This window comes from Sorghum bicolor, chromosome 9, assembly GCF_000003195.3.
Source record: "Sorghum bicolor cultivar BTx623 chromosome 9, Sorghum_bicolor_NCBIv3, whole genome shotgun sequence".
NCBI lineage: Eukaryota > Viridiplantae > Streptophyta > Magnoliopsida > Poales > Poaceae > Sorghum > Sorghum bicolor.
This window is the reverse complement of record NC_012878.2, coordinates 46,660,764-46,688,290: the sequence shown is the minus strand read 5'-3', so window position 1 is coordinate 46,688,290 and position 27,527 is coordinate 46,660,764. Positions and strand designations below refer to the sequence as shown.

General features: G+C 40.3%; 1 long non-coding RNA gene across 1 annotated transcript; it reads right to left on the bottom strand.

Annotated features, from left to right (window-relative positions):
- LOC110430634 lies at nucleotides 18,387-19,691 on the bottom strand. The gene is made up of 3 exons (XR_002448020.1): nucleotides 19,507-19,691; nucleotides 19,178-19,422; nucleotides 18,387-18,652 (listed from the first exon to the last, which is right to left on the bottom strand). It is a non-coding gene; the product is annotated as an uncharacterized LOC110430634 (long non-coding RNA).

The window sequence follows — 27,527 nt, the reverse complement described above, 5'->3', positions numbered from 1 at the left end:
TGGGTCCTGTGTTCCTACATAATATGTTTTCCTTTGAGAGGTTTATGGGAGTTCTGAAGAAATATGTTCACCAACGTGCTCGGCCAGAAGGAAGCATCGCCGAGGGCTATGGGACAGAGGAGGTCATTGAGATCTGTGTTGAATTCATTCCTGAACTTGACCCAATTGGTGTTCCTGAATCGCGCCACGAGGGGAGACTGAGTGGAAAGGGAACACTAGGAAAGAAAACATACAACGGTACGGGGGACGATTCTTTCAATAAAGTACACTACACAGTTCTTCAAAACTCATCCGTGGTGGAGCCGTATGTCACGAAACACAAGGACTTCCTACGATCGCAATTCCTAGAGAAGAATGAAGCTTGGTTTATGCGTCAGCACATAGACACTTTCAGTGATTGGTTACGAAAAGAATGTCAGGGTAATGACCAAATTGATGAGCAACCGTATTTGTTGGCTAGGCAACCATCATGGCACATCCTCACGTACAAAGGGTACGAGATAAATGGAAATACATTTTACACCCTAGGCCAAGATAAAAGAAGCACGAACCAAAATAGTGGAGTTCGCGTAGACGCCATAGACCCGAATGGAAACAGACAAACATATTATGGTCGTATAGAGGAGATTTGGGAACTAGACTACGCACCTAATTTTAAAATCCCTTTGTTCCGGTGCCAATGGGTGAAGGTTGTCGGAGGCGGGGTGACAGTTGACAAAGACTATGGAATGACAACAGTGGACCTCAACAATGTTGGTTACAAAGATGAACCATTCGTCCTTGCTGCTGATGTGAATCAGGTGTTCTATGTGAAAGACATGTCTACAAAACAGAAGAGAGGGAAAACTGACAACAAATCAACAAACGAGCCAAAATGCCATATAGTTCTCTCAGGGAAAAGAAACATTGTGAGAATTGAGGACAAGTCAGATATTTTAAAAGATTATGAAAGGGACGACCGAATCACGCCTTTCAATGTGAGCAAAGATCCGAGCATACTGATAAATGTTTAGGACACTCCATGGTTACATCAAGATCATGACCAAGGAACATACGTCAAAAAGAAGATCACTATTGTGCCCGCCTAATAAATAGATTGCAATATAGTATGTGTATGTGACAATTGTAACTTAAGATGTTTATATTAGTTTTTCTTATTTTATATCATTTCAAATAATGAAATGACATTTAAGTTTGCTATTATAAGAGATGTGTCAATTATTTGTCAAATGCAAAAATAGTCAAACTTGGTCAAATGACAAACTAAATTACTTAAAATGAAAAAATTTTGAATACCAAGTTGTTAGATATCATCAAGATCTAAACTTTTTATATAGACAATTTTTCCATTTGAGAAAGTTTAAGTTCACAATACCCACCAATTCATGAATCTCACACAAACTATATGAAACTACATGTGTCAATTGTGGATTTTGAACTACACCTTCGCAACACTTTGTCAAATGCAAAAATGGTCTATATATTAAATGTAGATTTTGATGAGTGGAACAATATTGGTATTCATGACTTTTCCGTTCGAGACCATCTAGGGTTCCGAAAACCGATGCGTGGCTATGAATTCTATCAAAATTCAAAATTGAGTGGTTCAAACTTTTCCAAAAGAAAAGTTGACCATTAGACAAAATGTAGAACTTGATGAGTGCAACAAACTTTGTATTCATTACTTTTCCATTTGGGACCATATAGGGTTCGGTCAAAGTGTGTGTTTCTAAAAACCAATGCTTTGACTTTGGTCAAACTTGGTCAAATGACCCATTTGATGAATTGAAATGAAAAAAATTTGAATACAAAGTTGTTAGAGATAATTCGATGTAATGGTGAACATTGTTGTAAGCATAAATAAATAAGAAATAGAGAAAAAATTTTAAAAAATAATTCGATGTATTGGTGAATATCACGTATATCATGATTTTAGAGATAAATGATGATAAATAAACAAAATTTACGTTTAAATATTGCACAAACAAATTTTTCTATCAAAAACATCTGCTTTAAGATATTAAAATTAAATAATACATTTTTGCATTAACAAAATACTAATTATTTTTCATATTTAAGTTTGTTAATATAAGTGATGAAAAGATTTTATGTTTCCAAATTTATTATGTAACCAATTAGACAAAAAGAAATGGAACTATTATTTTTTAACAAATTAATACCTATTATTCTATTTACTATGCAATTATTAAAACTATTCTAATTATTGTAAGCAAAAATAAGTAAGAAACGGTTAAAATACCTTTAGTCCCGGTGCTCAACCACAACCGGGACTAAAGATGGCCTTTAGTCCCGGTTCCACCTACGAACCGGGACTAAAGGTCCCCGCGTATATTTAAGCGCACAGTCGTCTTCCTCCTCCATCCTCCCCGCCGTCGTTGCCCTAATTTCACCCGCCGCGCGCCGCTCCTCCCCACCGTCACTTCGCGCCTTCGTCCCCGGCCGCCACCGCCGACAGCTCGTCTCCCGGAGCGCCGCGAGCCCAGGGAGCGACGCCGCCGCCGCCGCCAACCATCGTCCCCGACGCCCTCGTCTCCGGCCGGCACCGTACGGAGCGCCGCGCCGAGCCCTTCTTCGTCTCCGACGCCCTCGTCCCCGGCTCCGACGCCCTCATCCCCGGCACCGACGCCCTCGTCCCCGACTCTGACGCCCTCATCCCCGGCACCGACGCCCTCGTTCCCGGCACTGACGCCCTCCTACCGCCTTCGTCTCCTACGCCGAGCACCCCGTAGGGAGTTGTGTGATCTCGGCAACCAATACTTCGAAACTGTGTTTAGAAAATCTGTTTAGAAACTGTGTTTACCAATATTGAGATGAGATTATTTAGAAACTGTGTTGTGCATTTTTTATATTGTATATGAATATATATTTAGAAACTGTGTTGTGCATTTTTTTATTGTATACGAATATAAAATTGTGAACTAATTATGTCTTGCTTTTGAGATAATAATACTATCTTAAAAATTTAAAAACAAAGAAGTAAGCTCATGTGTCTATTTTTCTAGCAAATGTGCTCATGTGTTACAATAGGAATAAATAAGCTCGTGTCAAATTATAGCGGCTCTCGTTTTCTCATGGACACTGTATGTTTAGAAAATAAAAAGTTAGAATGTTGTCGGTGTGATTATATACGCGTGCGTGGATTAGCAGTAGCCTACCAAATAAAGGAATAAGTTCAGGACTCTAGCCACGGAAAGTTAGAATTTTAGTTACGGATGGATCCTACTCATGTTTGTGAACGGCCAATAGATGGACGATAAAGACAAAAACTCAAGATAGAAGTTGTCCGACTTTGGCCATCTTAGGTTAGAAGGAGTCTTACATCTTATATCATTATTAGAGAGTGAGAGCTTTCTAAAAAAACTCGCTCTTATATATATATATATATATATATATATTAGAGTGGATTTTATGTCATGGGGGATAGCCGTCACCCCCAAAGGTGATAACGCACCACGTTCTAGATTTGCGTCATGTGTTGTGTTGGACGGTTCGGATTGAGTTACTTAATATAGAAAGAAGCAACATGTATTTTAGGATGCTGGCTCATTTTGAGTAAGTGGTCCATTCGCTTGCTCATTTTAATCTTGTAGAGAGGTTTGGGTTCATTTTCTTATAATCATTTGGCTAAATCTAATAAATCATAGCAATGCCAAATTTTAAGAAAAAAAACAATTTTTCCTGTCCTCATCCTCTAAGCAGCTCCACGCATATCCTCTTGGCAGCTTTCCAGAACTAAATAATCTCATATTTGCCGCGACATCTACAGTGTCTCCATAAGAAAAGCCAAACGAGAGCACTGGCAGGGTCAGATGCACGTGAATATATATGTACGGAGCGCTTGAATGTACTCTATTTTCCACCGATACCTTACACGCTGATGCTCCTGCTGATGCTCTAGGAACCTGTGTTCGGCACTGGCATGTCCATCAGAAGCGGTAGCATATAGTGGGTCACGGGCCTAGGACCTGTTTAGTTCACCCAAAAACCAAAAAGTTTTCAAGATTCCATATCACATCGAATATTTCGACACATGCATGAAACATTAAATATAGACGAAAATAAACATTAATTGAACAGTTTAACTGTAAATCACGAGACGAATCTTTTAATCCTAATTAGTTCATGATTGGACAATATTTGCCACAAACAAACAAAAGTGCTACAGTAGCGAAATCCAAAATCTTTTCACATCTAAACAAGGCCCTAATAGTGATCCTGACCGGAAGCAGCTGTTGGAGATTTGTCTCGTGAACTTTACTAAAGAAGTAAGGCAGCATATGTGCAGCAGCTTGTAAGTTGTAGTCTGTGGGTGATAGATATCCCCCATGCAACCAGGATATTTCCCAACAGCCAGGATATATATACTAGACGTCAATATTTTGTTAAAAATATTTGTACTAGACGCCAATATTTTGTGAATCCTCGCTTGTTGCTGCGGGATTTTATTAAAAATAATTTATTATATAGATATTATTACTATATGGTATTCAGTGCATTATGTATGTATACATATAAATTTAACTTGTATGTATTGTATTGTATTAAATATAGTAAAAAAATTGCTAAGCTAATAGAAAAAACTAATATTCGGTTACATTATAGAGGAATTAATTGGTGATGAAACAAATAGTGTATGTACATGACTTGTATGTTAATAGAATAAAGATTTCAAGTATTTCACATGATGTACATTTTTTGTATTTAATATGGGATGACATGGATTTAGTAGGGAATGATATGGACTAATTAAGCTTAATATGTAAACATATATATGGAGGGCCTTGTTTACTTGAAAAAAATTTGTCTCGCAATGTGTGGACAAATACTGTATCCAAATATTGTCTAAGTTTAGCCTATCCAAATAATTTTTGTTGATCGCGTCAAAAACTTTTAACACTTGATTAAATTTACAGAAATGGCCAATCCGAATGACAACATGGATGATGCAATGATGGACCTAATCAACAGCGGTGCCAATCCAGATCCCCAAGGCGAAGATGATGGGAGTCAGTACTTTGCTGATTATGAAGAACTTGTGGGAGACATCTATCTACAATCTAGTATATATGTATATATATGAAATTAAAATAAATGACATTTATACTAATATATTGATACTTGTTTGTGTAGCCCTCTAAATCGGCGACAACTTCTAAGAAGAGTAGAAAAGTGCGCGGCCCGAAGAAGCCGATGGAGGGTCGGTACATTCTGTCAGAATTCGATGAGGGTACAGGACAAGTACTTGGAGCTAATTCTAAAAAATTTGTTGCGCACTGTGGCTACCTTGTAAGGGACAGACTCCCAGTCAGTGCTCGTGAACGGAGGCAACAGAAAGATAACCCTAATATTAGTTTTGTCTCAGATCGTGACAAGGAATTGATTTGGCAAGATATCCTTCAACATTTCACGCTCGATACACAGGATGAAGCTTTGAAGGAGAAGGTTAAAATCTAGGCTATGCAGAAGATGGACAAACAATTTCAGGCTTAGAAGAAGACATTATACAAGACTTTTGTTGCACAAGGCCGGACACCAGATTTCACCAACAAGGCCTACGTCAAGTTGAGGCCTTTTTGGGATGAGTTCGTAGAGTTTAAGAACTCAGAAGAGGGTCAGGCACGGATGATCAAGAATCAAGAAAATGCTAAACAAAAGCAATACCACCATCACTTGGGTTCAGGTGGCTACAGGACTGCTATTCCTAAGTGGCAAAAGCTGGAACAGGAGATTCTTGGGAGAGGGATCGAACCAGAATCAATGCACTGGCCCGAGCGCGCCAAGTATTGGTTCTTTGGTCATGGGGGAACCATAGACCTAGAGACCGGAAAGATAGTGTACGGCGAAAAGCTCGAGAGAGTAGGACAGAGAATGGCCTATGCTAGAGGATTAGTTGAAAGCGGCACCTGGCAGCCAAATAGAGAAAAGGATGAGCTGACATACGCCCTGGAGACTGCTGAACACGGTGGGCGAACCAGAGGCTATGGGGAGGTATCCTGGGAGCATGGCTTCCCTAAAGATAGACTAACTTATAGAAGCCGCCAACGAAAGAAGGAAGAGGAAGCAGAGCGGTTGCATAGGTTGGAGGCAATGGTGATTGAGTCACGCGAAGCGGCTCATGAAGCGATAGCGTGAGAGAAAGCGCTTGAAGAGAGAATGAACGAGGAGATCAAAAGACAAGTGCAGATTGCAGTAAGTTCTATACAAGGGCAAACTGCATCAGAGCCTAGAGTCAACATTAGCCCCCCCCGGTCAGTTGAAAAGTAGTTGCGCTTCCACAGAGATGCCAACTATTCAAGATGACGTGGGGCTGCACTTTTCGGTGGATGACATCACTGAACCTCTGACAACATGTGAGCTGCACATTCCACAGGGGACTGCCACAGTCATGGTTGCTGTCGCTATTGTAACTCCTGTCGACCCTATGAGGACACCAAGAATCCATGGGGCGATAGTTCCACCTGGATATGCTAGTGTCTCGGTGGATAGAGTTGTCAAAGGCTTCAGTAATGTGCAGCTTCAGATAGAAGGAGGTGATGGAGAGAAGACTCTAGGAGAAGCAGAGAAGACTTTTATTTGTTGGCGCAAGCACTACATCATTCTTCCTAGGGCATCACCTAGTAGTCTACCACCACCTCCTCGTCATGAATCTAATCCTAGGTGCGTTTGAAAATTGACTATACATTTGTTCACTAAATTTATTTTGCATTCTCTTAGTTAGCGTTTTACTCATATACCTTTTGTTTTCACAGGTGGTCACCGACATGTCATAGTGTTGCGGGTGATGACGAGGGAGTGCAAGACATGGCTGCATCGCCTCGGTCTCCAACGCCACCACCTAGGGCTCCAACACCGCCACCTCGGGCTCCAACACCGCCACCTCGGGCTCCAACACCGCCACCTCAGGCTCCAACACCGCCACCTAGGGCTCCAACGCCACCTAGGGCTCCAACGCCGCCTCCTCGGCTCCAACACCGCCACCGGCCGCCCCATCGCCTCCACACGTGGCTCCAGCACGAAAGAAGAGGTCGGCCACACAATCAAATGTGTCGGCCGCCCCGCCACCAAAAAAGAAAGCCTCCGAAAAGAAACAAGCTATCATTCCTAAGAAGCTGTCCTATGAGAAGACTGATGCAGAACTAAATGCTTCAGTAAAATCAGACGTGGATAGTTTCTTCAAGAAACTTAAGACTGAAAGAGAAGCCAAGCGAAACCCTGAGAAGCCGTACCTCTTACTACGGCCAGAAGATCTACGACAAAGGGTTGAGGCTGAACAAAAAAAGAGGCGTGAAGCTCAGAAGAATCGTCATCTTTATCGGACTATGATCGCACTTTAAGGAAATCCATAGAAGAAGAGAAGAAGAAAGAGAAAAGAGCATGCAAGGGTGTAGCACAGCTCGGGGAACAATCAAAGCAATCAGTGCCCCCACTAGTCATTGGAAATGAATATGGTTCAAACATTGACGTGCTAGACCAGCAGATACCGGTAGATTTAAAATTTGAAGAGCTTGAAAATTTTTTTGCGGAAACTGGTGTTAGCTTAGCCCAAATGATAGCGGGGGCACCAATTGAAAGTGCTCCACAAATTGATCATTGGCAGAAGGAATATACATATGGCAAGAGTTTATACAACCCTGCGGCCCTTAGCAAGCTTGGAACGTAAATGTACATGCTAAACAAATGGTACATGGAAGCGTGTGTCAGAAAAACAGATGACTATATTTGTGTCCGAATTAGAAACTATCATTACTTCCATGGTGATGATATTATTTATGTTCAATTTAATGAGCTACACCAACTATGCCACATGGACGCTCTTGACAAATCTCTAATGAGTTGCTTCTGTGTGTAAGTGATTCTTCCTTTCAATAATGTCTCTATAACTTATCATGTATATATATAACTAATTACAGAAACCCGCTATACATATGCAGAAACATGATGAGGGACCTCAGAGTTAGAAATGACAAGGAGATTGGATTTGTGGATCCAAATGTTGTATTCAAAGACCACAAGACCCCGTATGTTTTATGGAGAACTCAAACGGAGAGAAATCTACGGAGGTTCTTGATCAACCAAAAAGATAAAAGATATATACTATTTCCCTACAACTTTAAGTAAGTGTCGTTATCGTGTGTACATTCTATTTAACTAATTAATCAGATCAATATGTAACATGTATATATAATAAGTTTATTTCATTTATTTGTTGCTATTTAATAAATCCTATTCATACCTCTAACTTTTTTCTTTAATGTCTATTAAAGGAGATGTGGCTGAAGGAGCAGGTGTTGGATGCGGTGCGCCTAAAGGAATTCAGGAGACAATCGCAGGATTTCTTAACGACCAAGTCCTGGATCCCGGCGGCGAGTGCTACTTCAACCCTCAGGAGCAAATGAAACCAAATAACGATGATCATTTGTACGATGCTTGAGTGGCGGAGATAAATTGTGTTGTAAATACTTTGTCCGTGAAGCATATGTGTAAATATTATATTATGGACCTATAGATACATATTATTTATATATATATAGTGTTTTATAGTATACTTTAAATTATATAAATTATAGGTGCGCGTTCCATAAACTACCAGCAAACAATACGCATTCAAAAATAACAATAACATAATTGTAAACCCTAAGTGGAAAACCAAATGAAAAGAAAAAGAAAAAAGAAAAAAGTCTTTAGTCCCGGTTTGGTAGCAACAACCGGGACTAAAAGTGGAGGCCAGATGGCACACCCTGGCGCACCTTTTAGTCCCGGTTGCTGTTACCAACCGGGACTAAAGGTGGGACATTTAGTTCCGAAACCTTAGCCCCGGTTCTGTAGCCGGGACTAAAGGCGCTTACGGCCCGGGGCTAAAGCCATTCCCTGTACTAGTGTCCATTCTGCCTATGGATGCACATATAATTGTATGTATAGATGGATGATGGATTTATGATGGATGAATAATGAAAACATGGATTAGGTTTGAGTGATGGATATATTAGGGTTTTTATTTATGAATTAAACAATGTAGATGGATGGATGTATAAGGCCTTGTTTAGTTCCCAAAAAATTTTACAAAATTTTTCAGATTCCCCGTCACATTGAATCTTTAGACACATGCATGAAGTATTAAATATAGATAAAAATAAAAACTATTGCACAGTTTGGTCGAAATTGACGAGACGAATCTTTTGAGCCTAGTTAGTCTATGATTGGATAATATTTGTCAAATACAAACGAAAAAGCTACAGTGTTGATTTTGTAAAATATTTTGGAACTAAACAAGGCCGTGAACAATAAATGCATGTATATTATCTTTTTACTATATTAGCAATGACAAGGATCTTGTACTTTCATGGATGGACTTCAGACATTAAAGCGCCATGCAGTGGCAAGACGTGAGGTCCAAGATACACTGGCTAAAGCAGGGCCTCCCTTATGATGCTCCAAGAATATGCAAGCATATGACATTAATAGCATGTGTGCATGATGAGACAAATAGCCTCACACAAAAGGTTGGCAATATTTTTGTGTGCCACCTTGTACTAAAGGAACGAGAGACAATAAAAAAGAGTTGTAATTTTTTAGGTGTTCAACTCAATTGGTATTGAAACAAGAACAAAAGAAAAACTAAAAATAGTGCTTGAATCTAACCTAAACAAGAAGGGGAATAATACCTCATGAATTACGACCATATTGGGGTGCCAATCCCACAAAGCGAGTCAAATCTATGGTAGAATCAATCGATCCATGTTTTCTTAAATATCATCTCCATTTTTAGGCAATTGCGCACCTTATTAATCAGAAAAGAAAATTTTTGACCAACCTAAGAAGAATGAGGCGATTTTTCATTAAGAAGAAAAATTTAGACACCCAATTTTGAGTTGAATGGATTAATCAGAAAAAATATGACCAACCAAGGAGGAAATACGATATTTTCACTAAGGGGTCGTTTGGATCCTTTCATTTGGAGAAATTGAAATCTAGTAATATACTTAATAATTAGGCTATATGGCATTCCATCACTTTCTAGAAATTGAATCTATAAATCATCATTCTATGTTTATACTTTGTAACTTATAACATGATCTTTAATACACTCCCCTATGGTAGAAATGCAATGCATAAGCAATAGTATACAAATATAATCTATGTATAATTATGTTAGCTTAATTAATATGTGTATGATTATTCAAGTGAATTCAATTTCAAGGATCTAAATGGGGCCTAACAAGAAACTAATGTAATACCCGATTTTAAGGACAAAATCAGATATGCACCATATGTGAGTCTTAGAAGCCAAATCTCACATATAGCTACAAATAAGGGGTAATATCAAAAGACAATGCATATATTATACAACGAACGTAGTATAAAAGATATAACCTTTGATAGCAAACAGCGTATAGACAACATCAAACTTCGGGTATTAACTTCTCTCCACAGGATCCAATTGACTGGTTGATCACAAGCCCAAAACATCTCCTGAAGTGTGGGGAAATTGCAAGAGTGAGCACATATCGTACTCAACAAGTATAACCAGGGGTTCATGAGGCTCAAACAGCTGACACTGGTTTGACTGCATTTAGCTTTTAATAGTGGATAGCATGTTTATTCATTGGATAGCAAATATCAAGGTAGCATAAATAATCCCATAACCACATGATCAATTGTATACAGGAATTATGAATAACACACATAAATAACATAATAAACCATCCTTTATCATCATTATTCATGTTCATCAGTGTCCGTCTATTCCGTCAGTTTTCCGGGCCGCTCGTATCCGTGGGCACGACTAGTATACTAGATTTAACACTCTGCAGAGGTTGTACATCTTTACCCATGAGTCGTGATTTATCCTTTCGCCTGAGGTTGCAAGTCTCTTAACCCCCTTCCTAGGGAGGTCGACAGGGATCACTATGAAGCCTTTCAAAAGTTTCGTCTAACAAGTTAGGGCCATTAGATTCACTCGGCAGGGAGATATAGAGCCCCCCTTCCATGGCACATAACCCGCAGCCTATACACATGGACAGAGGCCACACTATACCCAACGTGTCTAGCCATTCTTACGCTATTTAAGGTAACCGCTAACAAGCTAGAAAAAGGTCCTCATACTGAGCTAAAACCAGAGCCATATAGCCCTCATGGTTGTACGAGTTGTCCCAGCTTTTGCCAAGGGATAAGTCCTTATGGAGGGTCAAGATCAATCTAGCAAAAGCTAGAGTTCTTTTCACCCTTTATGTTCAAGTTGCTAGAAAGCTTATTTTATTATTTATTACTTATCCAAATATTTATGTTATAAGATCATGGATTATTAATCAAGCACTAGCAAGAACTACCCAAATGCATATCCAAATAGGTAACAAGGAATTCAGGATAACAATCATCTATGATTTTGCTAAGGTCATCAAGGTGGACACATGCATATGATAAATATTGTGTTAATTGTGTATAGGTAACAAGGATAATCCCCAGTTATACTTGCCTTGATCAAAGCTCTCCTGAGCTTGCTGGTCTTCAAAGGCTTGGTCTTGCTCACCAACGTACGACTCACCGTCTAATCCCGATCATCAATCAACAACACGCAATCAATGTAGACAATCATACACGAAGCAAACAAGCTATTATTAGAACAATACACCAAACAGTAGTAAAACAAATATAAAAGTTTATCAAATTATTCTACGCAGCGCTACGATCACACAAACGTAAAGTTCACGAAAATCGGAATTAGAACGTGGAAGTTATGGATTTTCTAAGATTTCCTATAGATAAATAATTAATTAAATGCTACTGCGAAAATAAAAAGTTTCAAAACAGATAAATAATACTTCTAACATGTAGATCTTGTGATTACGAATCTAACACAATTTGAATGGATTAAATCGGATTTAAAATGAGCATTTTATGAGCAAAATAAGTTCAATGGCAAAACTGTAAATAGCAGAAAACGTATTTTCCTTCAACCAGCCAAGAATACGTTTTTAAACTCAGGAAACGTATTTGTTTTCTGGCGCCAAGGACTGCAGGTTCAATTATCAAGAATTCCAGGGTCTCTTTAAGAAAACGGTCGGGCGAAGGGGTATCCTTCTTTTTCGGCCGTAGGATCGCGATGGAACGGTGCAGATCATATCTGGGGAGAGAGGGAGGGGCGCCGGCAGCGGCGGCTGGCCGGAACAGTCCTCCACGGCGGCGCCATTGCAGCACCTCGCCGGAGTTCGCGTTTTGGTCGTTCCCGTGCATCAAAAACAACACTGACGGCACGAGGAGTTAGAGGACCTTGCAGCGAGCTCACCTACGGTCTTCTTTCGGCTGGAGAAGGCGCGGAGAAGGCTGGCTGCACGGGATGACCGAGAAGAAATTCGGCGAGATCCGAACTCAAGGAAGGCGACATCTAGGGCTGGGTTAAGCGTTCTGGTGGGAGAGAAGTAGTGCGGGGAACGTATTTTGAAGCCCTATAGGCGCTCGGTCAGGCGCGGGTAGGAAGGAATTCCGAGCTTTCTGGGATTTTGATACGGAGGCTAACGAATCCGGCTCGGTTACGTTGGAGAAGAAAGGAAGGAGGGAGAAGACACTGCCGCGTGGGGCCCTGTTGTCAGTGAAAGAAAGAGAGAGGAGAAGGAGGTGCGCACCTGGGCCGTTGGCTCACGGTTTGGGCTGGGGGGAGACTGGCCCGCGCCGGGGAGGGAAGGAAGGGGGAGCTGGTTGGGCCAGAATTAGAGAGGGGAAAAAGGTTTTTGTCTTTTTTTATTTTTTTTCTATTTCCCTTTCTTTCATTCCAAAGCCATTTTCAAAACCGTTTTAAAAAAATCACTTTGAATTATTTTTGAACTTTAGTAAAACCAATTATCTCAATAAATCATATGCACGAGCATGAAGACACGAGCATGAAGACACAACCATGTTACTAATCCTATGATAAGTTTTATTTTAACGAAAAGTATTATTTTTCCATGTTTCATGAGCACAAAAATACAAAATTAAATCATTTTTCACCTATTTTAAAAGTTGCAAATTTTGGGGTGTTACAACTAGGCACCCAAAATTTTTTTTTTAAACGATCGGCAGCAGGTCTGCCGATATAGATGGGAATAAACACCCAAATTCAAGTTGAACATGAGTCGAACCTTGGTATGGATCCAGACTAAACTTCCCAGTTCCCACCTTGTAAACTCACCTCCTGCAATTTACCGCAAACACCCACACACACCCAAAAAAAAAAAAAAACTCACTTCCTGCAACTTATTATTCAGAAGTGTATCTTATTCAGTAGGAGCTACATACGACCGCATATGTTGACTAGCGCAATATATACATGAAGTTCCTTGGATCACACAGTTACAGAAAAGTTACATCGGAAAGTATTGTTTGCTGATTTGTTATGAGAAAAAAATATTACTGGATAGCTTATGAGAGGAAAAGCACTATTAAATAGTTATTAAATAGTTGGTAGATTTAGCAAGCGAACGGACCTTATCAAGAACTGTTGACAGCGAGTATACATACAGGAGCCCGTTTGGGCTTTTGGTTCTCGAAGGCACAAACAACCCTGGCTAAATACAGTAGGTACGAGAGGCACACAGAGCTAGTCACAGCGTAGTCCGTATGTAGGAGAGCTATGCATATTCATGAACCATCGTTCATGCGTCCTCCAGGCAGCATCTTGCATTCTTGCATGCTCACTAGATCATTCGGCGCCCTTCGGACGCCCTACAATGATTGAAAAAACAATATGTGAACAACAGATATACACTATGTTACGAAACACATTTATTGCTAATGTTTTAACTTAGAAGAAATGGAGCATCCACAAACAACGAACATGAGGGCTTCACAGCCGTTATGGTCCTGTTCAACCACATACTACACAATCTTTCACTACATGTACGGCTTCTGTAGCCATTATGGTTCTATCTAGCCATACATCACATACCATGCCATTATAGTCCACGATCGGTATTCATCACTACCAAACACTATAGTCGGTAGCTTAGAATGCCGATCCAAATACACTGGTGATCATTAGAGAGTACATATATAGAGGTAACGAGAAACCAAAAGAGCATCCGTTGTGCAGCTTGTAGAGGCAAAAGCACCTTGATCATCCTTCTCCGATCAACTATCTTCAGTTGCTGCACTGTAAACGTAAGAGAATGAGGCGTAATGTTGGGAGCCATAAACAAAAGCAATGAAATCTTCCATTGCAAGTGGCACACGCCGCGTAATTATGAGAATGACAGCATGTTATTTCACACGAATAAAACATCTTAAGATAAATGTCTACAAATATAATTCACCCAATTCGACCGGATAGGTATGGAACACTAAGTATTGCATCGGAATTAGAGTGCAAGTATGGGCATAGTCCAGATTTCATTTATAAATCGAATGGACAGCTCCACTGTAGCAGAAACTGAGGTGTAGAGCATTTTGATTTTTAAATTTGCATACTGACTAAACTACGTATGGATACTTTATGCATAGAATCAGACCATAACAGGAAAAAAGGAGCTTATAATTTTAGGCAACATGTACATCTTGGAGTCTGATATTCTATGCAGAGATTCAAGTTTCTGAGATGAGCTACTGGCATTAGTAATCTCACACTTTGGAAAAATAACACTATGCAACTTGATCCCATACAGCAAGAAACAGCCACATGCATATACATATAAGGATACCATGCGATACACACGTGAAGAGCGAGTTCTAGAAGGAAACAGCCACATGCATATACTAAGGATACCATGTGATACACACGTGAATATACATAAAATAATTTTCAGCAATGCCAACCTTTTCCTATTCACATTTTTCAGTGTCTTGGTTTCAGAGTTGTCAGAAACATCTTTGTTGGTATCTCCAGCCTAGCCATACAAAACAGCTGTAATACCTAGAATAAAATAAAAGATATACAAAAGGAGAAGTAACACATATAGCAAACAAGGGACTGAACCTACAATTGCATGAAGCCACAAACAGAAGTCACCCACAACATGAAACTTCACCCACCAGTACGCAACTAAGATATCATCCTTTCCTGCAAGTCAAAGTAACAAAAATATTAGCAACTACCAGTGAGCAGCAAGACAAAACCTACCTGACATAGATCCCCGATGTACATAAAACATAAATTTAGAACTAAGAAAAGTTTCTTCGCAGATTTTTTGGGTGATGGGCGAGTTCTAGAAGGAAACAGCCACATGCATATACATATAAGGATAGCATGCGATACACACGTGAATATACATATAAAATTGCTACGGGAACTTTAAAATTTTCAACATAATATGAAAAAATAGTGGATCAAAATAAACAGACAAATAGATTTTAATAGAGCTTAACAATATAATATTCTGAGTCATATTTAGATAAATAAGTGATTAGCCATGCATTGCAACGGAAGCAACACAAAGTTTAATAGGGAGTTGTTCATTGCTAATTCCAAATTAAGACAAGGGGGGATTATTTCCATGTGTTGCTAGATATGCATTGCTACAGGAACAAAATAATAATGGCGCAAATCAAACCTAATTCAATAAGAGAAACAAACACAGATAAGTGGTGATGCAAATCAAACCAATCTTGTGCAAATCTAGTTGCAGTAGGTGAATTCACAATTCAAAAATAATTTTGTAAGAGGTCTATACATTGGAACTAATTTTTTTGGTTCATATATCTATGTAGATTCTACTCCTAATATTACATATTCTAGCTACTAAGTGCATTTTACATGCTCTGACTTGGCACCAGTACCTCCTGATCCCCAGCGCCACACTTGAGCAGTCCCACGTATACACCTCCGACCGCTGCCTGCACCCTCCTACGAGGCTCAAAATGTTATTTTATACTCACTAAAGAGGGCGACATTTTTCGTTTTCTAAAATTAAGAATTTAACACATGTGCATGCTAAACACACGCTGAATGCATGTCTAATATAGACATTGAATCACTTAAGTATAATTTAATGGATGAAAATTTACCTCAAGGGCACCCATGGTCAAGAGCAGGATCATGATGAGATGGTGAAGGCAACAGAGCACCTGGGATTGATGGGGAAGGTGTGCCTTGTATGAACCTTGCTCTTAGAAAGCAATGTTCGATATTTTGACCATAAATAATAGCGCAACACATTTTATTTCTATCCTGAGCTATACATTGCTATAAGGAGCATTTGTAGTGTGGTGATCTAAAGCAACCTGCTTACTGTAATGCAAGCAAAAAAAAACAAGTTGCCTGCTGCTTGCTACCATCTAACAAGAGCCAGAGATAAACTCGTACATCTCATATGAGCAAGATCCGCAAGCAACTGGAGAAGTAAATTTAGACATCTCAATGCGATTTTCAAATCAGAACATCTAACAACACATAAAAGTATAAGATGCTACTCTCGCCTATATGCTTTATCAGAATATCTGAGGTTAAAATCTGATAGAGCATCGAAGTCATTAATGGAGAGACCTATAATAGACAAGATCTTTACTTACTGTAAGAATTTAAATAGCAGTAGAGCACACAGACATCAGACAAGTGATACCGTTTGCCTACCTAACCTTGATAGTGATCTTCTGCTATCAACCTGCATATAACATCAATGCCTACATGGTAGATTTTCTTGGAGCAAACTGCATACCCATTTCTTACTAATGACTTAGATGGACATGCTTTGAAATGACCCCAACTTTCATGATGAAAGGTTTGAATTCAAAGGTATTGACAAAACATGGAAAAGGAAAACTGGAATACCTAAGGGCCAGCAGAAATTCTATAAAATTTCAGGAAAGTGCAGGTTCAGTTGTCAATAGGGATGACAAACACTTGCAATGTTGTAGATGCACATACAGTAGCAACAACTCCAACCTCTGCAAAACAGCACAACAATAGAAGAACAATAATACATAAATAAACATAAATATAATGAATAGGTAAGTTCAGGCTAGGCACAGTTAATCTGTCTACAAATTACCCAAAGGAATAACTAAAGCTATTAAAATAGGTATGTGAAAAGCAAGTAGCTCCACAAATATATGGAGAAGGCTTGTAAAGAGAGTTATCACTATTGTGGTAAGAAAAATGCTAGAAAGAAAAGAACCTCACAAGTTCCCATATCTGAGCATCATTCCATTATTATACGACTCTATTTATTTTTTTTAGTTTGGCGTTTTCCTTTACTTTGCACCAAAGAAAAGAACGATTAAAAATTCAGAAATACAATGGAAAGGTTTAAAAACAACTAATCTAGGGAATGCTACAAACCTTTAATAAAAGGAAAACCATAGCAGAACTTTGGAAAAAGGAAGATTGCTGCTCTAGTTTCCATATTACGGCAAGATCAAGTAGCAGATGCGGTCACAGTACCTACAACAAGTATGTCACCACCTTGAATATGAGGATGAACATAAGCCTAGCCATACAAAACAGCTGTAATACCTAGAATAAAACAAAAGATATACAAAAGGAGAAGTAACACATATAGCAAAGAAGGGACTGAACCTACAATTGCATGAAGCCACAAACAGGTGTATATACCAAGTCTGCAATTGTGTCTTGGAGTCCATCTGCATGCTGTCCACCTCCATGCACTCTTTAAACACCATAGAAAGCAATGGTTATTTTTCTCTAATGGATGAAAATATAATTGCATTATTCCTAAAGCAATATCAATGGGAAACAACACTTATCCACCAGGTCACAAAAATTGTTTAGCATAAAGGACGATCACTTGCTGCCATGCTAACAAAAACATTTTGTCGTTGAAGCATGCACCCACACGTTGGCATTAAACTTTAGAAAAAGATATCAAACTATATATTGAGTATCAACAAAGGGAATTCATGAGGCTACCTAAGTAGTCAATTGGGCTATGGAGGTGTGACACTATCACATTGAAGGTCTTCAGTCATGCAAGAAAAAAATCAAAACAGATAAGAACTATTGACTAATGGTATACACAGTTGAGAGGAAAGCAAGAACAAATATGACATCAACACAAACCCACAAGCAATTATATTAATATATTACAAAGATACATGCAGATGCAGATTACCCACCTTATTATTATCTAACTGAAAAATAGTACTGATTAAAGGTCGATGAACCATAACAAAACTATGCATGGCCAATCCGGGCATGTATAATCAGTCTATCAACTAAAGTTCTTTCTTGCTGCTCTGTAAGGTCACAAAGCATGCCTTTACTTATCCAAGGTAGCCGTGAAATTATTTCCATAGCATCACAGAAAACTACGAATCAAGCCAGCCAAGAATTGCAATAACTTGAACACTAAAGTATCATAGTTTATCCCAAAGTATGACCCTAGCTGAATCATTGAAAAATAGTAGAGAGATTTACCACCTCAAGAACAATTTATATAGCACTATAATTGGCATCCTGTATATGGAATCATTGTTTCAACCTCTAGTGTAAGTGATACCCAAAAAAGGAAAATTTTGACAAGAAATTACACCTATGCCCACCTTACAAAGTGCCATTTACTTTATTTGGCATAAACTAATCCTATGTGTATGTTAACTGCATAAAAACGTCAGCCACACAAGTCAAAAGATTTTCCTTAGCGTCTCCTTTTTTATTTCCATAAGATTCCAGTAACTATTCCATGAATGGAATGCAAAATTGAACTTCCTGAAACAAAAAAAGACAGTGTTAGGTTTACATAAATAACACATTTGAAAAAAAAATACCATGTTAGATTCAATATCTTGCACTGGGCTGGCATATGAAAAGTAGAAAATATTGGTCGTTGACTAATATATATGTTATACCTGTATCTACTTGTTCCTAGATCAAAATTTCTAGGTAAAAGATTCCAATATATGTCAAAAAACAGACCAAAACAATATAAATTTCTCGGTAAAATAGTAATACATCGAAAAAAGTCATTCTACAGAATATGGACGTAAGAAGATCAGGGGTTAAATTGTTGCTTCTATCTGTTTTACATAATGCCATTAGGATAGGGGAACCAGGGGTCACACACCATGAACTACACAATACTCTACCATATACAGGTTCTTGAGTGTGAAGTGAACTACTACAAAAAGTTGGTCTGCCAACCGCAAGTATAAAGAACTTGCAATTTTCGTACACGCTATACAAAAGAGAGAATAAAAAATGGTAAGAAGACATGGAGGCATAAGAGTCCCATACACTTGAAAGGCTAAAAATTGAAGATCGATTTGAGGGGGAACCAAGGGGAAGTTACGGTAGAAAGCCACCATTCATGGAGATTTCTACCGTATGCCAGGGCACCGCTTCTCATCCTCATTCCTAGACATCTGGATCTACTGGTGCAAGTCGCTGCTCCTCATCCTCATCGCCGGGCACCTGGATCTGGTGGAACAAGTCGTGGGACTAAACGCCGTCGCTGAGATCCACACGGAAGACCTCTTCCTCTACATGCCACACCAACGGAACCTGAGGGAAGGAGAAGGGAAAGAAGCTGAACCTGAGGGAAAGAAAAAGCTTCACGGTTGTACCCTCGGTTCACATCGGCGCCTCTAGTTTGCAGCTCCGAGCACGCGAGCACGGCCGCGCCCACCACTGAGTCTCCATGGCCGCGCGCCGCCGCCGCCGCAGCTATGTATGGCGAGTCAGAGGGGAGAGATCGGAAGAGGGCGGCTAGGGTTTGGGCACACCCTTGCGCAGGAGCGAGGCTGTTGGAGTGACTGTGGACCGCGGGTTAGTTTGTGAAAATGTAGGGAGCTTTGTTGCAAAATTGTCAAGGGCACGTGTCGACGCGCCAGGCCTTCACGGGAGCGTCAAATGCGGGTGTGCGAGCAAAGGCCAGCAGGTTTTAAACAACCCCGATGCAAAACTTGCACCAATAATGCAAGTACGTACGTAGTACGTACATCACACGTCCCAGCCCGTGGGCACCGGCACGAAGTCGTCCCGTACGTTGCTTGGCGGCGTGCAGCCGGGCGCTCATCTCCTCTCGATCGCGCGCGCTCCACCTCCATGCATGTCTCGCACCGCCGCCTCGTACTCCGCCTCCACCTCAGGTCGCGCTACTCGCCGTCGTCATCCTCGACGATCACGTCGATGCACATGTCTGGGTTCGGCAGCGGCGGGACGACTTCGGTGCCTCGCGCGACTTTCAGCCCGCCGTTGATCCCCGCCCAGCAGCGCCAGTCCTGGCTGCCATAGCAGCGCCTCGACGGCGCCCGAGTCGTCCCAGCGCGCGCGCGACGCGGCCATCCGGCCCCTCGGCGTTGAGCCCGGCCCACCGGTCCATCACCTTATTCCGCCACGGCACCCCGCAGAAGAAGCCCTTCTCCCATGCATGGCGCCACCGAGCGCCGGACATGCGGCGGGCGCCGGCAGCACCACGTGCGCGAGACCTGCACGTCGTGGGTGCCGGCCTTGCTCCTACCGCTTTCAAACCAGCAGAGCGCTGCCGGTCGATCGACCGACCGACGAGGCGACGACGACGACGAGCCGCAAGCTCCGATCGAACTGCCTGCGAGGCTGACCGGAGTAAGCCGTGAGAAAAGAACTTTTTTTTTTTACCTTTTGAGAGAAGACTTAGGAGGTGTTTGGACTGTTATGTTCACGTTTTTCAGATCCGCTTCATGTTTTTTAGCCAAACGGTTTCAGCTCCACGCACTTAGTTCGAGCAAACTCCAGTTTTTTGTGGAGCTGCTCCATAGTGGAGTTTGTGGACTGGAGTTTGTAGAGCAGTCTCAAATACCCTTAGGCCGTAGTCGCATGTCGAGTGCGCTTTGCTCTGTTGCTGCGTACTTATATATTTATATGGACGGCCGGCTAAGGGCGGATTATCCTGTCCAAATGTTGGGATTGGAGACGGGGGCTGCTAGAGTCCGAGCGACCGGACCATAAACTCTGTCTGATGTTTCTTTTCCGCGCACGCCAGACCGTAAACTCTGTCTGATGTTTCTTTCCTGCGCAAGCCGGACCATAAACTCCGTCCGATATTTCTTTCCCGTACACGCATCTGTTTCCTATTTATTTTTCGTGCACTTCCTGTTTCTAGTTAACGCGTTGGATTTCTCGCACGCGCATCCCTATTTCCTGTATCGTTTCTAAAGTTTACCCGTCCGTCCACAAACAGCACACATCATAACATATTAATTTTTTATTCTACCGTTCTGTATATCGAAAGACATAACACCTATCAGGCTAGGGCCCACCTCATCTGCAACTTTCAAACCGATTAAAAAAGTTATAACTAACAAACTAAACATCCAAATAAAATTCTGGCTACATTATCAGATTTCTCACAACAAATCCTTCAAAACAAGATCACATATAGATATATTTCGATAAAATTTTATCAATGAACATTTATCTTATAAAGATAAAACATTTTCTTTTATTGAGCAGGGGCAATATTCTAGATTCATAAGAAATTGGTACTATAATATACATAAAAATAAATAAATATATAATGTAATACAAATAATAACTAGAGCAAAGCATAAGAAAAAAAATAAAAACATGTAACAAACAAAAAAATTAAAAGAACATCATATGGATACTTTTTAAATATCCTAACATATAATATAGAACATCACATATGTAGTAAATGAACATTACTAAGTATACCATAAAACATCACTAAATAAATTATAGAACATCGCATTGTAACAGAACCACCCAATTTACAAGAGATCAACTATGAAAAACTCCCGCCAAAGCAGTTGCTTTAACGTAATCGAACTCTCATAAACCCGATAGTCCGTGAAATCATGAGGGATTTCAAACCAACTATCATACAAGCTAAGATCGTAGTGATTAGACATAACAAGTCACATGTTACATCTATTTCACAAATAGTTCGACATACATCGGAGTTCAATATAGTCATTACAACTTGAGTTGAAAGGTAGCGGAAGCAAAGTAATTTCAAAACTAACATTGCTCTTATTTCAAATATATGCCAGTATTCAGGTCAACTCCAACAAAAGCAGCGTAGATGAGGTAACTAAAAAAGATCATGCCCATGATCTCACTCCTCCACTATGGTAGGAGTCATCTAACTCTTACATTAGCCATGATACATCACAACCTGTAACAAGTGGGAATAAACCCTGAGTACAAGAAGATACTCAGCTAGACTTACCCGTCATAAAACAGAAATAATATGACACATGCAAGGCTTTATTGGTGGGGCTAGCTTGACAACACTTTTTGTATAAAAAGCTTAAGTTACAAGTAAGTAACCTTTCTGGTATTTAGTTCAAGTTAATAATCATTAACCTATCATCTACATTAGCACCTGTACTAGAGCAATCACTTAATTAAGATACAACAATAGTACCCATTTAGGTGTAGCATTTCTAACACCATCATCATACCATACACATCATCATCATACCATAACCATCCAAGTGTTCCATAAACATTACTACAATGACAAAGCTCAAGTCAAGTGCTCACTATCCAGGAGTGATGGCGATTCGAATCGATTTCTAACCAGTTGGCGAGTTATTCCCCACACAAACCACACTCACTGATCAAGTGAGCTATAGGTCACTATATTGCACTATCCAGGACAAATTCGTGGGTTCAGCAGGCACGGCCCGTACCCGAGGACCGTTCCGGCGCTAGAGGTATATCCAAGGTATACCAAAGTTGCACGCCGCATCCTCGTCGTTCTCCTCAACCATGACCAATACAACGTATGGTGGCTCGATTCCTGGCCTGGATAGTGTTCAGGCTTCATAGTCAGAACGACTTATCCTTCCAGTTAAGTGTGGGGCATGTGTTCAACATGACAAAAGGGCCATCAACGATCCGTCCTTAATCGACACAGGCGGGGATAAATAGGCACCCAAGACCTCCTTGCCTTGTTGCTTCTCTATCATCGTCCCGCTCGGTCTCCAATTATCTATCCTCATCACTTGGTTATTTCCATGATAACATATATAGCCAACTTATCCAGGTATCCACCTATCTCTCGCAGGTAACAGGACATTATCTGACTTCTACTGGTCTAAGCATGACTAAGCATAGACTTCGAGCCTATGCTACATAGGACAAGGTAAGTAGACATGTGGTAATCCAAGGTATAACAATACATCAACGGTGTCAAGCAACTCCTATAATGTAATGCAACAAGATAGCTAATCATGATATAGTAACATAAGTTAGTGGAAATTAGGGAGACTTAGAATGCTCTGGGGCTTGTCTTTCTCGAAGGAGCTAGGCCGGTGATCGAGGTACTCTTGAAGCTCTTCTTCCGGCTCGTATCCCTCTAGAAGCTCCTGCACCGGGGTCTCCTGCTCCTCGGGCGCTACCTCATTCTTCTGCGAGCCTGTATGATGCGTATGCATAAGTAAGCGGAGGTGAAGGATGCTCGAGATGCAGTATCATACAAATGAGGGCAAGATGATCACGATATGATATTTACGGAGTAAGTGCATACTTCTTCTCCTATAGAGAAGAGTCATGACACAGGAATCAAAGAACTTACTATTACTAAGTAGTCAACATCATCTAAGAACATGTAACCTAAGTAAACCATCTATTGCATTCTCTTTTACAAGCTACTACTAAACCAGCAAGCTATCATAATGCTTCAAAGATACATCAAACTCATTTAATTATATTAATCCCATGCATAATAATTATTTAACTATTTATTAACCACTAGGCCTATAGCAGTAGCATACAGTTCTGTACTTCAATAAACTCTACAAAAGTTATAGTAGGTTACAGAGCATATGTCTTATTTATCATAAAATTTTTATAGCATTTGGGCAAGTAACATGGCCCACAAAAAATTCACAAGTATATTAACATAAATGAGGGAAAATATCCTACTCATGCAAAAGTGTCAAACAACATATTTCATATTTTTCTAAATAACTTACTAACATTAAAAAGGTTCACAAAAATTTCTAGATTAGTTGCATGTATAGATTATTTATTAAAAATCATAAACTATTGGCATACAAGCATTTAATTCACCATAAATCATTTCATACAGCAAATATTCATACTCATATTTTTTTCCCAGAAGCTATACAATCATACAAAGCTAGCAAAACCAGAACCACATTTTTCTGGAATATATTCTAATTTCTATGCATTTTCCAAGAAATCAGCAAATACATGTACTAAATAAATCTATATAAAAAATGTTGTAACATCACATGCAAGTATATTAAACTGTAGATCTAGATTTATAGATCACAACAAAATTTGTTTCACCATTTTTGGAGCCCTACAACTCAAGATATGAATTTCCCAAGATTTAAATCATTTCTAGAAAAATATTTATAAAACCTTTTTCAAAAACCACGCTGGAAAAAGCTACAAGCACCCAGATCCACCCTACATAACACTGGCAGGCGCGACCCGTTGAAAGGTCCAAATGGCTAGAGAGGGGTGAATAGCCTATTTAAATTTTATACAAACTCAACTCGACAAGTTCGTTAGTAAAATAAATGGCGAAGCTATTGTAGCACTAGCTCAACTAAGCTATGCAAGCCACCTAAAGTCTAGTGCAAGGCTAAACACTAAGTCACAATAAGAAAGCACAACTAAAGCTAACTATACTCCTAAACAAGAAGACTAATCTACACAAGCTAAACAACTAGCAAGGTAAACAATAAAGTAAAGTAGTGGGAGTGATTGTTATACCGACGTTGTAGTGTAGAGATATATCCACCCAATCACTCACAATCACAATCACAATCACAAAGAGAATCCTCGGCAAGAGATGACACAAGATTTTTTTACCGAGGTTCACTTGCTTCCCGGCAAGCTAGTCCTCGTTGTGGCGATACACCCATTTGATGGATCACGAGCTAATTGGCAATTCAAAGCCAAACCCTAAGTGAGTGCCGCACATCCACTCACAAGATGGGAATCCTCCAAGCCACGAGCAATCCACTAGAGTAGCCAATTGCGATCTCCTATGGGAAAGGCTTAATTAAGAACCCCTCACAAATCACTTGATGAGGCTCGAAACTATCTCCAATCACAAGCTCAACACCTCCGCTACTCCAAGCCGTCTAGGCGTCGGGAAACACCCAAGAGTAACAAGAAACCTACAGCAAACTCAAGAATCAAGTGCCACTAGATGCAACTCTCAAAGCAATGCACTTGAATCTCACTAAAATTAGCAATCAAGCAAGGAGATGAGTGAAGGGAGTGTCCTCTAGCTCAAAGTACGTCTCAAATGTTCCAAAGTACAAGAGAAACCACCAAAGCCAACCACCTCCTATTTATAAGCCCTCTCAACAAATAGAGTCGTTGGCTTCTTCACTGGGCAAAACTCGGGGTCACGAGACGCACTGCATGGAGCCACCGAACGCTGGAACCCTGCGTCTAGTGCCCTGATGATGGCCACGTGTCATCCTTTCGACTTACGCGCGTTGATCTCTAACGGTCACCTGTAGATCACCGGACGCGGTCAAGTGAGCACTGGACGCGTCCGGTACTCACCAAACCCGTATGAAGAAAGGGTCGCAAACACGTTGGATCACTGGACTCACACCACCAGACGCATCCTGAGCGTCTAGTGCTCTCAGTCAGAAACACCTATTGAAGACTGTATTCACCGAACTCATGGATAGTAAACACCCTGTGTCCGGTGCTTAGAGTCCGGTGCTCTCTGCTCACTCGTGCAGAACACCGACAGTGCACCGGACGCTAAGGCCCGCATCCGGTGCCTCCATCCTCTGCGTCCGGTGAGTGTTTACTTCCCAAAGAATTCCATCGGCACAATAAAAAATATGCTTTTTATTTTCTCAAAAGCGCTAAATTCCGCCTCGCAAGCTTGGCGGGAGGGAGAGAGGAACCAAACCCCTCTCAACCCTAGGAACTCCACCTCCTTTGTAAATGTGCTAACACCACCAAGTGTCCACCAACAATATGCATATGTGTTAGCATTTCACAAACATTTTCCCAAAGGAGTTAGGTTAGCACTATACTAGATCCTAATGCATATGCTCAAGATATAGACCTAGTAGCACTTGATTCGAGAGATAACCGTGATTTCCCCTCTTGATAGTTGGCTATCTATCCTAAATCTGGTCAATCACTTCTCTACTCAACTTAGACCGCCAAAACCCTATGTTTATACCTTTGTCTTGATCACTTTACTTCTAGTTTATCACCATGATCTCCACTTCATGTTTTGTCTCTTTGTAATCATGTGGCCATCTTTCCATGCCACCTTGCACCTTCGTCACATGTGTTGATATGCCTAACTTAAATCACTTAAACACAAGGCATTAGCAACTTGGTGTCATTAATTACCAAAACCAAACTTGGGCTTTCAATCTCCCCCTTTTTGGTAATTGATGACAACCATCACAAAGATATGAAATGAAATCATAATGAACTTGAATTGCTTGTCCAAAGCATTTTGATCATGAAATAAGATTGGACAAACACTTCAATTTCGGTTTTGGTAGTACTAGCTCCCCCTACATATGTGCTTCTATGAGTTTGGTTCAAGCTTGCGCATATGCACGGATTGGATTTTTGGGAGATTTATTACTACCAAAATGATGCTAAGGTATATAGAGTGGAACTTTGAAGAGTGATACCAATCAGAGTTGCCAATATACCATCCTTAGCACCAATGTAGCTAGACATACATAAAAAACTCAAGATACCTCGTGAGATCACATTATATGTCTAGATGTTGACGGTCGATAACGTCAACTTTTATTATAACTTTAAAACTAAAGGAGATCATAAATACACACTAGTATAGGGTTTAAACTAACAATTTCTACGAGTTTTGTATATTTTGTATTTTCTAGGGTGAATTTTAGGAAAGCTGCAAAATAGGGACTCTAATGCAAATCAAACATGGAAACGTATCCATCATGGGAAACAGCACGAGAGGGTTAAGGAATACTCTCGAAGACACCACGAGGGGAGGACCAGCTGGTACCAGGTGGGGCCGGCCGGCCCCACCCTAGCGCCGGCCGGCCCCCTGCTCTAGGGTTTGGTGCCCCCCTTCCGGAAGCTTCCTCCACCACTTTTGAGGAGTCATCTCAGCCCTTGGTTAAGTCGGTTTGATCCGACGGCTCGCGCGACTCCCACCGAACTATAAATACGTGGGCAGACACCCCCCCTCGAGACACACATCATTATTCATCAAGGCCTCAAGCCATCAAGCATCAAGCACCTTCAAGTTCATCAAGAGCCTTCTAGTTTATAGTTCTAGTTAGTTAGATTAGAAGTAGAGGAGATCTAGTTCTTCATCGGGATCTGAAGCCCCTAGCGTTGGTCTGGAGCATAAGAGTTCAGTAATAGTTCTAGTTCTACTTTATAATATTTCATTGTATATTAGGGAGACTTTATTCTTAATAGATTCATATGTTCTTAATTACATTAGTCATTGTATATTTTGATTATATGTCTAGGATAGTTGGTTTGATCTTATTGAATTCATGTAATTGCTCATATAGCGTTTACCTAATCGATCATTGGGTAGATGATAGACAATATATAGACATGGTGTCTAGATATCTTGTTTGTCTGGGAGTGCCCCCTGATGTGCCACGTCGTG